The following is a 13,410-nucleotide window of genomic DNA, read 5'->3' as shown; positions in this document are numbered from 1 at the left end:
TTGTGCTTACAGCCCAACACCGTGCAGGATGTTTGGCATTTGCCAGAGAACCCCAAGATTGGCAAATGCACCACTGGCGCCCCGGGGCTTTTCACAGATGAAAGCAGGTTCACACTGAGCACGTGACAGACACCATGGAGAATGTTCTGCTGCCTGCAACATCCTCCAGCATGATCGGTTTGGCGGTGGGTCAGTAATGGTGTGGGGTGGCATTTCTTTGGGGGCCGCACAGCCCTCCATGTGCTTGCCAGAGGTAGCCTGACTGCCATTAGGTACCGAGATGAGAACCTCAAACCCCTTGTGAGACCATATGCTGGTGCGGTTGGCCCTGGGTTCCTCCTAATGCAAGACAATGCTAGACCTCATGGGGCTGGAGTGTGTCAGCAATTCCTGCAAGAGAAAGGCATTGATGCTATGGACTGGCCCACCCGTTCCCCAGACCTGACTCCGATTGAGGACATCTGGGACATCAAGTCTTGCTCCATCCACCAATGCCACGTTGCACCACAGACTGTCCAGGAGTTGGCGGATGCTTTAGTCCAGGTCCTAGAGTACATCCCTCAGGAGACCATCCACCACCTCATCAGGAGCATGCCCAGGCATTGTAGGGAGGTCATACAGGCACGTGGAGGCCACACACTACTGAGCCTCATTTTGACTTGTTTTAAGGACATTACATTAAAGTTGGATCAGCCTGTAGTGTGGCTTTCCCCTTTGATCTTGAGTGTGACTCCATATCCAGATCTCCATGGGTTGACAAATTTGATTTCCATTGATAATTTTTGTGTGATTTTGTTGTCAGCACATTCAGCTATGTAAAGACAAAAGTATTTCATACGATTAATTCATTCATTCAGATCTAGGATGTGTTATCTTAGTGTTCCATTTATTTGTTTGAGCAGTGTATATGTCCCACTGCAGCCTATTCCAGAAATAATAGGATTCTACACTCTAACATAAAAATAATGCACCAAGATTAGGTGTTGGAATTAAATGAAACCTTCTATGTGTAAATGTAATGATGATATATGTAAGTGGTTACATTATTGGAGTGAATGGATAAGTTTATTGAGGAAAACTGTAAAACTGTAAGGAGGCTCAAGTACCCTGTTCGGCGCCTCTGGCCTGGATACAAGATGAGATATGGTTGGGCATGGAGGTATCCAGGTTTTATATGGCATCCTGCCCTACATTTTCCCACAGATGTTGCAGTTGAGCCTGTAGATCCTGCACACTTGTAGGATGCCAAAGCTGTCATCTCAGCTGATCCCATAAATGCATGCTTGCTGATAAATCTAGTGACCAGGCATGCCAAGAAAGTGTTTAAATCTAGTGGAAACTGGAACTAAACTAGTGGAAAAGTGGCTGCAGGATGTCCCATACATATCGCAGAGCTGTTAGTGTCCATTGGATCACTTCTAGGGGTGACCGACTGTCAGTAGACTAGCAATTGGGGCAGTGTGTTGCTTCCTAGCAAAGGCAAGATTGAAGCGCTCACCACAAGGCTCCATACTGATTATAGGTCAAATCACTTTCTCCTCATGGAAATATACCAACCCACTTTTGAGTCTAATGAGATCACCCGGGTAATCTCCAGCACTAGTAGTCTGATGAGATGATCAGCTGCAATAGGTCCAGAGGATTCATAGGAAATGTATGCTGCACTACAGAACCCACATCATTCTGCATCTGTAAACTAAAATGGGGCCTATCCCATGCCTGCCACATCAGCAAAAAGAGGTAAGAAAACATGAAAACCTCCACATGACTCTGCAATAATAACCCATGATGCATTACAGAAGTAAAGAAAAAAAATCCAGGAATGCTTCTTTAATAGAGGTCTGTTTGTGTGGAAAATTATAGCAAAAAATATGATGTTATTAGTTTAACCCCTTAACAACAATGGACGTAAATGTACATCTTGGTGCCGTGGTACTTAACGCATCATGATGTACATTTACACTCCGTAATGACCGCGAGCACCAGACCGGTCCCCGTGTCATGCATGGCAGGTCTCGACTGCGATCAGCAGCCAGTGACCCGCCGGTAATGGCGAACATCAGTGATTGTGCTGATGTTAGCCATTAACCCCTCAGATGCCATGATCAATACAGATCACGTCATCTGTGCCAGCCTCCAGCCATCTCCAGGGATCTTCTGCTCTGGTCTGAGATTGAGCAGACCAGAGCAGAAGATCGCCAATAATACTGATCAGTTCTATGTCCAATGCTTAGCACTGAACAGTATTAGATATCAACAGATTGCTATAAATAGTCCCCTCTATGAACATAAAAAGTTTTTTTTTTAAAAGGAAAAAAAATTAAAAAATCCCCTCCCACAATAAAAATGTAAATCGTCCCTTTTTCCCATTTTACCCCCAAAAAGTGTAAAAAATAAATACTTTTATAAACATATTTGGTATTTCCGCGTGTGTAAATGTCCGAACTATCAAAATATAATGTTAATTATACCATATGGTGAACAGCGTAAACATTTTTTTCAATTTCCTCACATAAATAATGTTTTTTTTGTTGCACCGTACATTTTATGGTAAAATGAGTGATGTCATTACAAAGTAAAATTGATGACGCAAAAAACAAGCCCTCACATGGGTCTTTGTATGACAATTTAAAAGAGTTATGATTTTTAGAAGGCAAGGGGAAAAAACGAAATTGCAAAAATAAAATTGGCCTAGTCCTTAAGGCCAAAATGGGCCTGGTCCTTAAGGGGTTAAAGGGGAGTGGTAGAAAACTATTTTTTATTTAAATCAACTGGTGCCAGAAAGTTAAAAAGATTTGTAAATTACTTCTATCAAAAAATCTTAATCCTTCCAGTACTTATCATCGGCTGTATACTACAGAGGAAGTTCTTTTCCTTTTTGAATTAGTTTTCTGTTTGAACACAGTGCTCTCTGCTGACACCTCTGTCCATGTCAGGAACTATCCAGAGCAGGAGAGGTTTGATATGGGGATTTGCTCCTACTCTGAACAGTTCCTGACATGGACAGAGGTGTCAGCAGAGAGCACTGTGGTCAGACAGAAAATAAATTCAAAAAGAAAATAACTTCCTGTGGAGCATACAGCAGTGGATAAGTACTGGAAGGGTTAAGATTTTTAAATAGAAGTCATTTACAAATCTGTTTAACTTTCTGGCACCAGTTAATAATAAAAAAAAATAATAATAATTAAATTAAAATTAAATTAAAAAAATGTTTTCCACCGGAGTACCCCTTTAATATGACAGTAAAAGAAATTAAAGGAGGATACGGGATTCCGATACTGGAGCAATGGGGGAAAATAGGAAAGTGAGTTTTTTTTTAGTTTTTCAGCCTGTGCACAGGGGAACTTAAAAAGATTTCTGCCGCGTTTCCCCTTTAGGGTACGTTCACACATATTTGATGCGCAGGATTTTCTGCTGCAGATTTCAATGTAAACTAAATGACTGAGCACATCTTCTAATCTGCAGTTACAAATCATGTGCATCAAATCTGCGCAGGATCCTGTATGTGTGAACGTACCCTTAAGCAGACTTATGTAGTCAATACAGTGCACTCATGAGCCCAGCAGTGCCTGCACCTTCACCTGCCCTCCATACTCCTACGGCCTTTGTGTATTGCTTAATGTATAGGCTCACAATTCCTGATTTAGAGAAACTTTTAATACACCCTGTTTATGTCTAGACATGAAATCTAGGTACATAAACAGGCAGTGCCAACTCCTCATTCCCACCCCACTATTAAAAAGCTAAAAAGTCACTGTGCTCTAGTAAAAAGTAAAGACAAAGTAGTTGGTATTCTTTCTTTAACCCCTTAAGGACTCAGCGTTTTTCTGTTTTTGCATTTTCGTTTTTTTTCCTCCTTATCTTTTAAAAATCATAACGCTTTCAATATAATTTAAGATGTATAGGGGTGGAGTATCCCTTTAAGTTCAGAGCTTCCAAGTCATTTATTTTCCATTGATTTTTTTTTTTTGTACTTAAATTTCCCTGTTAACCCCTTCACGACGAGTGACGTACATGTAGGGCGCCGCGAAGTGTCACTTGGCGCGCGGCGACGTACATCGCGGGGTTCCGGGAGCGCCGCGTCGCCGGGAGCGGTGATCGGACCGGGATGACTGCTGTTATCTAACAGCAGGCATCCCGGCACATCGCCGAGGGGGGTCCTGAGACCCCCCCATGACCGCGATGTGCGCAAATCGCAGGTCAATTCAGACCTGCGATCTGCGCGATTCCGGGTCATACGGGTCACTGGTGACCCGGTGACCCGGAAAATAAGAGGGATCGTAGGTGTCCGAGACACCCCTCCTATCCCTGCTATTGGTCGGCCGAGCGACCGACCGATAGCAGACCGGGGGAGAAAGGGGTTAAAGTTCGGTTCCCCCGCTTTGCCCACCTATCGGTGTCCGGGCAAAACGGGGGAACCGTCCAGGGAGGGTCGGCGCCGAAGGTCCCTACCTGGATCCCGGATCGCGATCCTCCATGCGGGGATCCCCCACGTGCGGCGGCGGCGGCTTCCGGGTCCTGCTAGGTGAGTTGTTGCCTAGCAACATCCGGAGGGCCACAGTGGTCTCTAAACCGTGGCCCTCCAGATGTTGCAAAACTACAACTCCCAGCATGCCCAGACAGCTGTTTGCTGTGTGGGCATGCTGGGACTTGTAGTTTTGCAATATTTAGAGGGGTTCAGGTTGTAGATCACTAAGTGGTCTCAAACTGTAGCCCTCCATATGTTGCAAAACTACAACTCTCAGCATGCACAGACAGCAGTTTTCTGTCTGGGCATGCTGAGAGTTGTAGTTTTGCAACATCTGGAGGGCCACAGTTTTGAGACCACTGGACAGTGATTTACAACTTGAACCCCTCTAATTCTTGCAAAACTACAACTCCCAGCATTCAGGAACAGCATAAGGCTGTCTTGGCATGCTGGGAGTTGTACTTGCGTGCCTCCAGCCATTGCATAGCTACATCTCCCAGCATGCCCTACCGCAATCAGTACATGCTGGGAGTTGCACTTTTGCAACAGCTGGAGGCACACTGGTTGGAAAATACTGAGTTAGGTCATAGAACCTAACTCAAGGTTTTCCAGCCAGTGTGCCTCCAGCTGTTGCAAAACTACAACTCCCAGCATGCATGGTCTGTCAGTGCATGCTGGGAGTTGTAGTTTTGACCCCCCTCCCGTGTGAATGTACAGGCTACATTCACACTGGCGGCAGATTACAGTGAGTTCCCCGCTGCAAATTTGAGCTGCGGCAAATTTTCCGCCGCAGCTCAAACTCCTAGTGGGAGACTCAGTGTAATCTGCCGCCAGTGTGAATGTAACCTAAAAACACTACACTATACTAACATAACATAAAGAGTAAAACACTACATATACACACGTACACTGCCCCCCCCCCACCCCCCTTCTCCAATAAAAATGAAAAACGTATTGTATGGCAGTGTTTCTAAGATGGAGCCTCCAGCTGTTGCAAAACAAAAACTCCCAGCATTTCTGGACAGCAATTGACTGTCCAAGCATCCTGGGAGTTTAGCAACAGCTGGAGGCACCCTGTTTGGGTATCACTGGCATAGAATACCCCTATGTCCACCCCTATGCAAGTCCCTAATTCAGGCCTCAAATGCGCATGGCGCTCTCTTACTTTGGAGCCCTGTCGTATTTCAAGGGAACAGAATAGGGTCACATATGGGGTATCGCTGTACTCGGAAGAAATTGCCTAACAAATTTTGGGGGGCTTTTTCTCATTTTACCCCTTATGAAAAGGAACAGTTGGGGTCTACACCAGCATGTTAGTGTAAAAAAATAAAAATTTTTACACTAACATGCTTGTGTTGCCCTATACTTTTCATTTTCACAAGAGGTAAAAGGGAAAAACGCCCCCCAAAATTTGTAACACAATTTCTCCCGAGTACGGAGATACCCCATATGTGGGCGCAAAGTGCTCTGGGGGCGCACAACAAGGCCCAGAAGGGAGAGTGCGCCATGTACATTTGAGGTGATTTGCACAGAGGTGGCTGATTGTTACAGCGGTTCTGACAAACGCAAAAAAAAAAAAACACACCCACATGTGACCCCATTTTGAAAACTACACCCCTCACAGATTGTAATAAGGGGTGCAGTGAGAATTTACACCCCACAGGTGTCTGACGGATCTTTGGAACAGTGGTCCGTGAAAATGAAAAATTTTGCACAGCCCACTGTTCCAAAGATCTGTCATACACCAGTGGGGGGGGTAAATGCTCACTGTACCCCTCATTATATTCTGTGAGGGGTCTAGTTTCCAAAATGGTATGCCATGTGGGGGTTATTTTGCTGTTCTGGCACCATAGGGGCTTCCTAAATGCGACATGCCCCCCGAGCAAAATTTGCTCTCAAAAAGCCAAATATGACGCCTTCCCTTCTGAGCATTGTAGTTCGCCCGTAGTGCACTTCAGGTCCACTTATGGGGTACCTCCATACTCAGAAGAGATGGGGTTACAAATTTTGGGGGGTCTTTTCTGCTATTAACCCTTGCAAAAATGTGAAATTTGGGGGGAAACCCACATTTTAGTGAAATTTATTATTTTTTTTTTTTTACATATGCAAAAGTAGTGAAACACCTGTGGGGTATTAAGGCTCACTTTATCCCTTGTTACGTTCCTCAAGGGGTCTAGTTTCCAAAATGGTATGACATGTGTTTTTTTTTTGCTGTTCTGGCACCATAGGGGCTTCCTAAATGCAACATGCCCCCCGAGCAAAATGTGCTCTCAAAAAGCCAAATATGACTCCTTCTCTTCTGAGCATTGTAGTTCGTCCGCAGTGCACTTCAAGTCCACTTATGGGGTACCTCCATACTCAGAAGAGATGGGGTTACAAATTTTGGGGGGTCTTTTCTGGTATTAACCATTTAAAAATGTGAAATTTGGGGGAAAACCAACATTTTAGTGAAATTTTTTTTTTTTTTTTTGCATATGCAAAAGTCGTGAAACATCTGTGGGGTATTAAGGCTCACTTTATTCCTTGTTATGTTCCTCAAGGGGTCTAGTTTCCAAAATGGTATGCCATGTGTTTTTTTTTTGCTGTTCTGGCACCATAGGGGCTTCCTAAAGGTGACATGCCCCCCAAAAACCATTTCAGAAAAACGTACTCTCTAAAATCCCCTTGTCGCTCCTTCGCTTCTGAGCCCTCTACTGCGCCCGCCGAACACTTTACATAGACATATGAGGTATGTGCTTACTCGAGAGAAATTGGGCTACAAATATAAGTATACATTTTCTCCTTTTACCCCTTGTAAAAATTCAAAAATTGGGTCTACAAGAACATGCGAGTGTAAAAAATGAAGATTTTGAATTTTCTCCTTCACTTTGCTGCTTTTCCTGTGAAACACCTAAAGGGTTAAAACATTTACTGAAAGTCATTTTGAATACTTTGGGGGGTGCAGTTTTTATAATGGGGTCATTTATGGGGTATTTCTAATATGAAGACCCTTCAAATCCACTTCAAACCTGAACTGGTCCCTGAAAAATTGCGAGTTTGAAAATTTTGTGAAAAATTGGAAAATTGCTGCTGAACTTTGAAGCCCTCTGGTGTCTTCCAAAAGTAAAAACTCGTCAATTTTATGATGCAAACATAAAGTAGACATATTGTATATGTGAATCCAAAAAAAAATTTTTGGGAATATCCATTTTCCTTACAAGCAGAGAGCTTCAAAGTTAGAAAAATGCAGATACCACAAAAATTTACCACTATGTTAAAGTAGAATATGTCACAAAAAAACAGTCTCAGAATCAGAATGATAACTAAAAGCATTCCAGAGTTATTAATGTTTAAAGTGACAGTGGTCAGATTTGCAAAAAAGGGCTTCGTCCTAGAGGTGAAAATGGGCTCCGTCCTTAAGGGGTTAAAATTAGGGTGCTTGTTACACACTGATACTAAATACTGCAATCCAGTGATTTGTGTAACTCTCAATGAGACATCTGCACTTATCTCCAGGTATCTTGGCCCTCATAAGATCCTGCTCCAGCTGTCTCAGATGTCTTCTCCAGACTGCATGTTTCAGCTCCTTCCACAGATGTTCAATAGGATTCAGTGGCAGGTCATGGGTCCTTCAACAGATTAATCACCCAAAAAAGCTAATAACACCCAGGAATGGCTAAGAGCAAATAATTGGACACTTCTGAAGTGGCCTTTTATGAACCCTGATTTGAATCCGATTGAATATCTGTGGAAGGAGGTGAAACATGCAGTCTGGAGAAGACACCTTTACACCTGAGACAGCTGGAGCAGGATCTTATGAGGAGTGGGCCAAGATACCTGCAGTCTGGAGAAGACACCTTTACACCTGAGACAGCTGGAGCAGGATCTTATGAGGAGTGGGCCAAGATACCTGGAGACAAGTGCAGACGGCTCATTGAGACTTCCAGAAATCATGTGACTGCAGTGACTGCCTCAAAAGGTTGTGCAACAGAATATTAGGTTCAGGGGACCATTATTTTTGTCCAGGCCAGTTTCATTATTTTTACATTTTTTTAATGATTCTATTGAACCCCAATTCAAAAGCAATGTCTGATTTCCATCATTCATTTTCAGTACATTTTTATTTATTATTATTTTTGTCAGTTAAAGTAATTCTAGGGAGCATTGTGGGTTCTTTTGTCTTTAACAATAAGAATTAATACATTTGCGTCCACATCTGTATATAGTGAGGCATATAAAAAGGGTACTCTGCTGGCCAGCATTTGGAACAAACTGTTCCGAACACTGGAGCCGGCGCTGGGAGCTCATGACGTCATATCCCCGCCCCTCAATGCTAGTCTATGGGAGGGGGCGTGGTGGCTGTCACGCCCCCTCCCATAGAGTTGTATTGAGGGGCGGGGCGTGACATCATGAGGGGATGGGGATATGACATCCCAAGTTCCCGGCGCCGGCTCCAGCATTCCGAACAGTTTGTTCCAAACACTGACCAGCAGAGAGAACCTCTTTAACCCCTTAAGGACTCAGCCCATTTTGGCCTTAAGGACTCAGACAATTTAATTTTTACGTTTTCATTTTTTCCTCCTCGCCTTCTAAAAATCATAACTCTTTTATATTTTCATCCACAGACTAGTATGAGGGCTGTTTTTTTGCGCGACCAGTTGTCCTTTGTAATGACATAACTCATTATATCATAAAATGTATGGCGCAACCAAAAAACACTATTTTTGTGGGGAAATTAAAACGAAAAACGCAATTTTGCTAATTTTGGAAGGTTTTGTTTTCACGCTGTACAATTTATGGTAAAAGTGACGTGTGTTCTTTATTCTGAGGGTCAATACAATTAAAATGATACCCATTATTATATACTTTTATATTATTGTTGCGCTTAAAAAAAATCACAAACTTTTTAACCAAATTAGTACGTTTATAATCCCTTTATTTTGATGACCTCTAACTTTTTTATTTTTCCGTATAAGTGGCGGTATGGGGGCTCATTTTTTGCGCCATGATCTGTACTTTTTTTTTATACCACATTTGCATATAAAAAACTTTTAATACATTTTTTATATTTTTTTTTTAATAAAATGTATTAAAAAAGTAGGAATTTTGGACTTTTTTTATTTTTTTTCGTTCACGCCGTTCACTGTACGGGATCATTAACATTTTATTTTAATAGTTCGGACATTTACGCACGCGGCGATACCAAATATGTCTATAAAAAATGTTTTTTACGCTTTTTGGGGGTAAAATAGGAAAAAACTGACGTTTTACTTTTTTATTGGGGGAGGGGATTTTTCACTTTTTTTTTACTTTTACTTTTACATTTTTTTTACATTTTTTTTTACACTTGAATAGTCCCCATAGGGGACTATTCATAGCAATACCATGATTGCTAATACTGATCTGTTCTATGTATAGGACATAGAACAGATCAGTATTATCGGTCATCTCCTGCTCTGGTCTGCTCGATCACAGACCAGAGCAGGAGACGCCGGGAGCCGCACGGAGGAAGGAGAGGGGACCTCCGTGCGGCGTTATGAATGATCGGATCCCCGCAGCAGCGCTGCGGGCGATCCGATCGTTCATTTAAATCACGAACCGCCGCAGATGCCGGGATCTGTATTGATCCCGGCACCTGAGGGGTTAATGGCGGACGCCCGCGAGATCGCGGGCGTCGGCCATTGCCGGCGGGTCCCTGGCTGCGATTAGCAGCCAGGATCAGCCGCGCATGACACGGGCATCGCTCCGATGCCCGCGGTTATGCTTAGGATGTAAATGTACGTCCTGGTGCGTTAAGTACCACCTCACCAGGACGTACATTTACGTCCTGCGTCCTTAAGGGGTTAATCTATGTATTGCCAAATTTATTGTACTACCCAATAGTGTATAATATGCCCCCTGGTACATTTCACACCACAGCATGCGACTGGTTATCTTCTATCTTTATACTGGATAGGTCAAAAATATGATTCCCAGGGAAAGTTCTGACCTTGTGGACTCTGTGCTCTGGAGTAGACATATGATTCATGGTGGACAGTCTGTTCTACACCCAATGATACAGACAAGAGAGCAGAAAGCAGTGACCTTTACAGATATTCTCATTACATTTACATAGGTAAAAGCCTTCTTCTTTAATTTCCTAATGCATATTGTGTTGTGACATATATTATATGTATAAGGTTATAAAATCTCTCTATATATTTTTGGATGCAGGCTCTCATGGGACTACCGCAGGAATGCTGGCAAGCACTAAAGGAGGTGCCAAGCTGAAAAAGACTCTGAACTGCTCTTTGCTCTTAGTTTTCCCACAGATTTCATGGTCTGTCAGGAAGATGTGACTGACGTAACCAACATAAAATAGCACAGCAATATTTACGTCACAAAGTATTATGTGTGTATTTGGTCTATAGAAGATTACATATCCCTTGTGTAAAATAAACTGTATATTACACTGTATCCACAAGGGTTTTGTAATGGGCACATCAGAGGCTTCCATAGTCATGTAATACATTTTATTCATTTACTGATTTACACTATGTATAATACATCAGTTACTGACTGATCTGGGTTATTGGCGGGGGGAGGGGGGTATTAAGGCCTCATTCACACAGGAAATGGTTTTAAATACTGTATATTATGCTGTTTCTTAATAAATTGTATTTTGATAACATTCAAAAAATCTGAATTCAGAAAGTAAGTTTTGTTTCATTTGTCCGTACTGCTAGTCACGCTTATCATTCCTAGTCCCATTAAATAGGTAAACCACACCACCAACTCAAAGGGAAAAATAGGATTAAAGGAGTGGAACAAAGAAACACTTATCGAAGAGGCAAGGTCAGGCATACACAAGATCAAATACAGGCTACCAATATACATGCATAAATATAACCAATGTTACGCCGAGCGCTCCGGGTCCCCGCTCCTCCCCGGAGCGCTCGCTACACTCTCGCTACTGCAGCGCTCCGGTCAGATCCACTGACCCGGTGCGCTGCGATACCGCCTCCAGCCGGGATGCGATTCGCGATGCGGGTGGCGCCCGCTCGCGATGCGCACCCCGGCTCCCGTACCTGACTCGCTCTCCGTCGGTCCTGTCCCGGCGCGCGCGGCCCCGCTCCCTAGGGCGCGCGCGCGCCGGGTCTCTGCGATTTAAAGGGCCACTGCGCCGCTGATTGGCGCAGTGGTTCTAATTAGTGTGTTCACCTGTGCACTCCCTATTTATACCTCACTTCCCCTGCACTCCCTCGCCGGATCTTGTTGCCATTGTGCCAGTGAAAGCGTTTCCTTGTATGTTCCTAGCCTGTGTTCCAGACCTCCTGCCGTTGCCCCTGACTACGATCCTTGCTGCCTGCCCCGACCTTCTGCTACGTCCGACCTTGCTTCTGTCTACTCCCTTGTACCGCGCCTATCTTCAGCAGTCAGAGAGGTTGAGCCGTTGCTAGTGGATACGACCTGGTCACTACCGCCGCAGCAAGACCATCCCGCTTTGCGGCGGGCTCTGTTGAAAACTAGTAGTGACTTAGAACCGGTCCACTAGCACGGTCCACGCCAATCCCTCTCTGGCACAGAGGATCCACCTCCTGCCAGCCGGCATCGTGACAACCAATAATACTAGTGATGAGCGAAAAAATTTGGTTTGATCAAAAGTTATTTGCGGCAAATCTATATCAAATCTATATCAAAGATGGCTATTTCTGGAATACACAGAGCCTCAATAGGGGTGTAAAATACTTTGCTTTTTTATGGAGTGTGCTGGGGTAATGAAATAATACTGTTATACAGAATGACATGCAGATTACCGGCATCGCTTTTAGAATCCCTGCCGCAGAGCGGAACAATGACAGAGCCTGGAAGTGGCATCAGTATGAGGAGACCATATAGTAGCTGAATGACACAGCGTGGAGGTGTTGGCAGCATGAGGAGACCATACAGTGACTGAATTACACAGCGTGGAGGTGTTGGCAGCATGAGGAGACCATATAATGGCTGAATGACACAGCCTGGAGCTGGCAGCAGCATGAGTAGACACTAGGGCTTCACAATCACAAGGATTAAATTTAAATTGAAGATTTAGGGTAGCTAGTGCTACCATAAAAAATGTTTAGGCTCATACCCAGGCCCAGCAGCATCAGTAAACCATATTTTGGCTGAATGACACAGCCTGGAGTTGGATGAAGCATGAGGAGACCATATAGTGTCTGAATGGCACATCCTGGAGTTGGCAGAAGCATGAGGATACTATATAGTGGCTAAATGGCACAGCCTGCAGTTGGCTGAAGCATGAGGAAACTATTGAAATTTAAGATTTTTAAATTTAAGATTTTTAAATAGAAATTTTAACTCCCAAGTTTTGGTGTCCTAGGCCCGGCATGTAGGTACAATGAGTGACATGGCAGCACAATGACAGTGCCTGGAGGTGGTAGCATCAGTATGAGGATACCATATAGTGGCTGAATGACTGCCTGGAGTTTGTGGCAGCATACGGAGACCATATAGTGTCTGAATGGCACAGCCTGGAGGTGGCTGAAGCATGAGGATACCATATAGTGGCTAAATGGCACAGCCTGGAGTTGGCTGAAGCATGAGTAGAATATTTAGTGGCTGAATGGCACAACCTGGAGTTGGCTGAAGCATGAGGAGACCATATATTGGCTGAATGAGACAGACTGGAGGTGGCATCAGGAGTCCTGAAAGTGGCCCTAATGCAAGGAATTTCTGAAATTGGGGACCAGCACCTTAATTATGTTTTTCAGTATCCATGGCAGCACAATGAGAGAGCCTGGAGGTGGTAGCATCAGCATGAGAAGACCATGGAGCAGCACAATTAGAGAGCCTGGAGGTGGCAGCATCAGCATGAGGAGACCATAGAGCAGCACAATTAGAGAGCCTGGAAGTGGCAGCATCAGCAAGAGGAGACCATATGGTGGCACAATGACAGAGCGTGGAGGCGGTAGCATCAGCAGGAG

At 43.9% G+C, this 13,410-nt stretch overlaps 1 long non-coding RNA gene across 1 annotated transcript in view; it reads left to right on the top strand.

Moving 5' to 3' along the window:
- LOC130357676 (uncharacterized) overlaps window positions 1-11,012 on the top strand; it is a 106,032-nt gene extending 95,020 nt beyond the window's left edge. The window contains exons 4-5 of the long non-coding RNA XR_008889219.1: window positions 10,404-10,562; window positions 10,661-11,012. This is a non-coding gene — a long non-coding RNA (uncharacterized LOC130357676). The remainder of the gene's footprint in view (window positions 1-10,403; window positions 10,563-10,660) is intronic.
- The last annotated feature ends 2,398 nt before the right edge of the window (window positions 11,013-13,410 follow it).

This window comes from Hyla sarda, chromosome 2, assembly GCF_029499605.1.
Source record: "Hyla sarda isolate aHylSar1 chromosome 2, aHylSar1.hap1, whole genome shotgun sequence".
Lineage (NCBI taxonomy): Eukaryota > Metazoa > Chordata > Amphibia > Anura > Hylidae > Hyla > Hyla sarda.
Note: the sequence above shows the minus strand (reverse complement) of the source record. Positions and strands in the feature narration are given on the sequence as shown.